We start from the raw sequence: 5,222 nt of genomic DNA on the forward strand, positions 1-5,222 counted from the left end.
TGCAAGGAGGTCCAACCAGTCCATCCTAAAGGAGATCAGTCCTGGGTGTTCATTGGAAGAACTGATGTTGAAGCTGAAACTCCAGTAGTTTGGCCACCTCATGTGAAGAGTTGACTCATTGGAAAAGACCCTGATGCTGGGAGGGGTTGCGTGCAGGAGGAGAAGGGGATGACAGAGGATGAGATGGCTGGATGGCATCACTGACTCGATGGATATGAGTTTGGGTAAACTCCAGGAGTTGGTGATGGACAGGGAGGCCTGGCGTGCTGTGGTTCATGGGGTTGCAAAGAGTTGGACACGACTGAGCAAGTGAACTGAACTGAATAATTCTATGAAGTAAAAAAGGCAGAAATCATTATTTCTATCCCCAAAGATGATATTTATCAAATGTCACACACCCATCAGAGGCTGTTAGTCTGGATCCTTAACAACAGCAACAATTACAGAGCTCCTATCCCTCAGCACAATAACTGTCAATATATTTGCAAGTATACACACAGATATGTACGTAGGTCAATAAACAGCAGTTAGAACCAGATACAGAACAATGGACTTGGTCAAAATTGGGAAAGTAATACGTCAAGGCTTTATATTGACATCCTGCTTATTTAATTTCCATGCAGATACATCATGCAAAATATTGGGCTGGATAAATAACAAGCTGGAGTCAAGATTTCCAGGAGAAATATCAACAATTTCAGATATGGAGATGATAGCACTAATAGCAGAAAGTGAAGAGGAACTAAAGAGCCTCTTGATGAGGGTGAAAAAAGAGTGTAAAAAAGCTGGTTTGAAACTCAACATTCAAAAACCTAATATCATGGCATCCAGTTCCATCACTTCATGGCAAATAGGTGGGGAAACAATGGAAACAGTGACAGACTTATTTTCCTTGGCTTCAAAATCACCGTGGATGGTGACTGCAGCCACAAAATTAAAAGATGCTTGCTCCTTGCAAGAAAAGCTATGACAAACCTAGATGGCATATTAAAAAACAGACATCATTTGCTGACAAAGGTCCCTCTAGTCAAAGCTATGGTTTTTCCAGTAGTCATGTACATATGTGAGAGTTAGACCACAAAGAAGGGTGAGTGCAGAACTGATTCCTTCAAATCGTGGTGCTGGAGAAGACTCTTGAGTCCTTGGACAGCAGGGAGATCATACCAGTCAATCCTAAAGGAAATCAATGCTGAATATTCACTGGAAGGACTGATGCTGAAGCTGAAGCTCCAAAACTTTGGCTACCTGATGCAAAGAGCCAACTCATTGGAAAAGACCCCGATGCTGGGAAAGACTGATGGCAGGAAGAGAAGGGAGTGACAAGAGGATGAGATGGTTGGATGCATCACTGACTCAATGGACATGAGTCTGAGCAAGCTCTGGGAGACAGCAAAGGACAGGGAAGCCTCGTGTGTCACAGTCCATGGGGTTGCAAAGAGTTGGACACGACTTCGTGACTGAACAACAGCACAAATCTAGACAGTCATATTAGTTAATGCACACACACCACACAGAAATTCTTTAGAAAAAGTAGATGGGACTTAAAACCTTTAAGTTGGTTTCCTACCAAAAAGTGATACTAAAGAAAAATAGGGCTTTGTTTAATACTCAAGCAGCGTATAATGTGCCTGGTGGAATAAGATTGCTCATTTCTAAAGCTATGAGATTCAATGAGATCATTAGGAATTTGATTCTTTACCAATAATTTTTAAGTACTAGGCTCTGGAATAGGGCTGCTTTTATCTTTTTCAGCTACTGCCATTATGGAATGGATCCCCTGTGCCTATTTGATACTCCCACTACTCAGGGAATTTATGGAAGACAGGAATAGTCACTGACCAGCGGGCGCTTAGTAATAATGACCTGTTCATTGAATGACTGAGGATGCCAAGGATGGGTGCAATACACAGAAGTGAAAAGAAAGAGCAAAAGTGGAAAAGTTTGGAGAAATGAAAAAACCAAAGTTTTTCATTTAACAGTTAGAACCAGACACAGAACAATGGACTTGGTCAAAATTGGGAAAGAAGGAATATGACTTTTAAAAAAGAATAAAGAGGAAACTGAGCTGGAGAAAAGAGTATGTATCAAAGAGTAATAAAGAGTTATATGAACAAATGAAAGGCTTCCATTCTAGGAAAGATTGGCCAAGGAGTCTGTCTTTCATTAAGAAGAAGAGGCAGAATAATATCATGACTGAGAGAATGAACTTTTGTCAGACAGATGTGAGTTTGGGTCTTAGTTACATCACACATTAGCTATGTGATCTTGGGTAAATTACCTAACTTTTTTGGCCCCAGTTTCTACACCCATGAACTTCAGTTACTGTGAAGATTAAGGAAGTACATATAAAGTACATCACACAGTATCTAGCATAGAGTAAATCCAGTGAGTGTTGGCTCCCATGATTATTAATGTTACTACTGCAATTATTATTAATTCTAGAGGCAGTAAGCAGCCCATGGGAGGGTTTTAATTGGGATGGTGATTGGGAGACACCTGTCAATTTTGAAAATATATTTGATGCTAATTAGAATGAATCATTAAAGGGAAATATTGGAGCAAGAACAATCAGGAAATTACTTTAATTGTACAACCACAAAAAAGTGACAGAGGTAATTAATATTCTAGCCCAGTGCTCCTTCCACTGGATCAGCCAATATACAACAGATTGGACTTTTGCATTTCGTTATTCTAAATAGGAGCAAAAGTTCTCTTTTAAAGCATAATTGGGAAAAGAGAAACTGTATAAAATTTTTCAAGCATATTTAATTTCAATACATCATTGGTCAGATTTAGGGGAGAATGTTAGAAGCTGAAAGTTGCAAATTTTAGATTGTCAAACTTTCTGACATAGCTATTACATTTTCAAGTTCTCTCTGCTTACATGGCAAATTAACTAGAGGTTCCCAGGAAATGAACTGCTAAGGAGGCACCAGTCTAGGCTAATAATAAAAAGCAAAACTGCTTACAAGTCACACAAACATCTTTGTGTATGTCTAGGATCTTCTAAGAGAGACACATAGCTGGATATGTGATATCTACAGAGCTTACAAATGATGGCTATTCACTTTCAGTGAAACCCACATGTTAATATCTGGGTATGCTGGCAGTAAAATCAGCTGATGACAGGTAAGTAGACTAGTAGGTAAGTAGGAAGATTCACTTGTCAATATATGGCACTGGTCACAATATATGAACAAGCACTGCTGCTGCTAAGTTGCTTCAGTTGTGTCTGACTCTGTGCGACCCCACAGATGGCAGCCCACCAGGCTCCCCCGTCCCTGGGATTCTCCAGGCAAGAACACTGGAGTAGGTTGCCATTTCCTTCTCCAATGCATGAAAGTGAAAAGAGAAAGTGAAGTCGTTCAGTCATGTCCGACTCTTAGCGACCCCATGGACTGCAGCCCACCAGGCTCCTCTGTCCATGGGATTTTCCAGGCAAGAGTACTGGAGTGGGGGTGTCATTGCCTTCTCCATTTAAAACTGACTAAACCATAATAGGTTTGTTCCTTGAATAGTTTGCCAAGTATTTGTCCAGGTCTATTATAGCTACTGGGCAAATGGGTTGGCATGAATAGTTATATCCTTAATGTGTACATCATTAAGAGGTTTATATGTCTTCTCATTTACAGGTAACTTCTCCAGTTCATCTGGAGTCTCCAGACCATCTATCACCTTGCCAAATACTGTGTATTTCATGTCCAGATGTGGCTGCTTCCCATAGGTGATGAAAACTGAGATCCATTGGTATTTGGGCCATTATTAGCCATAGATACAACACCTCTAACACTGTGCTTAAGATATTCACTATATTCTTCTTCAAACTTCTTGCCCCAGATACTGTTACCTCCCCTTCCAGTACCTGTCAGATCTCCCGTTTGAACCATGAAACCCTTGATATTTCTATGAAATATACAGCCATTGTAGTAATCACTGGCACAAAGAGCCAAGAAATTTTCATATGTTTTGGGTGTCCTTTCACAGAAGACTTCTATTTTAATATCACCTACATCTGTATGCAATGTCACCGACATTTTCTTTCTTGATGGTTTCAGGAAGCACTGTTACGTTCTCAGAGTTTATTGAGAGAAGTTCAAAAAGGAGCCTCTCTTCCTCCCGGCTCTGTGTCCCGCCTACTTTCACAACACCAGGAAGTTCCAAGCAGGAGCGGAAGTAGCACTCGCGGAGTCCTGGGACTGGTGAGTCTTGGGAGAATTAGATTCCCGCGTGGGTAGCTGAGCCTTCGGTGGAGGTCTGTGGCAGCCCCCTAATAGCCACAGGGCAGAGATAGTGCAGAAAACCGTGTTGCCTCGAGATAGGATAGGGCTCTAGAGGGGCTGCTTGTTAATACAGCACTACTTTTTTTTTTACTTTACAATATTGTATTGGTTTTGCCATACATCAACATGCATCTGCCACGGGTGTACACATATTCCCCATCCTGAACCCCCCTCCCACATTCCTCCCCATACCATCCCTCTGGGTCATCCCAGTGCACCAGCCCCAAGTTTCCTGTATCCTGCATCAAACCTGGACTGGTGATTCATTTCTTATATGACATTATACATGTTTTAATTCCATTCTCCCAAATCATCCCCCAACCCCACATAGTCCAAAAGACTGTTCTATACATCTGTGTCTCTTTTGCTGTCTCGTATACAGGGTTGTCGTTACCATCTTTCTAAATTCCATATATATGAGTTAATATACTGTATTGATGTTTTTCTTTCTGGCTTACTTCGCTCTTACTTCATCGGAGAAGGCGATGGCACCCCACTCCAGTACTCTTGCCTGGAAAATCCCATGGACAGAGGAGCCTGGTAGGCTGCAGTTCATGGGGTCGCGAAGAGTCGAACATGACTGAGCGACTTCCCTTCCCTTCCCTCACTCTGTATAATAGGCTCCAGTTTCATCCACCTCATTAGAACTGATTCAAACGTATTCATTATAATGGCTGAGTAATACTCCATTGTGTATATGTATCACAGCTTTCTTATCCATTCATCTGCTGATGGACATCTAGGTTGCTTCCATGTCCTGGCTATTATAAACAGTGCTGCGATGAACATTGGGGTACACGTGTCTCTTTCAATTCTGGTTTTCTTGGTGTGTATGCCCAGCAGTGGGATTGCTGGGTCATATGGCAGTTCTATTTCCAGTTTTTTAAGGAATCTCCACACTGTTCTCCATAGTGGCTGTACTAGTTTGCATTCCTACCAACA

The 5,222-nt window shown here is 41.5% G+C and overlaps 1 protein-coding gene and 1 pseudogene across 4 annotated transcripts in view; both read right to left on the minus strand.

The window, feature by feature from the left end:
• ATP10B (ATPase, class V, type 10B) overlaps positions 1 to 5,222 on the minus strand; it is a 390,227-nt gene that overhangs the window by 324,676 nt on the left and 60,329 nt on the right. The window lies entirely within an intron of this gene.
• Positions 3,475 to 4,404, minus strand: LOC104999746 (annotated as a pseudogene).

This window comes from Bison bison, unplaced genomic scaffold, assembly GCF_000754665.1.
Source record: "Bison bison bison isolate TAMUID 2011002044 unplaced genomic scaffold, Bison_UMD1.0 scf7180017864363, whole genome shotgun sequence".
NCBI classification, from domain to species: domain Eukaryota; kingdom Metazoa; phylum Chordata; class Mammalia; order Artiodactyla; family Bovidae; genus Bison; species Bison bison.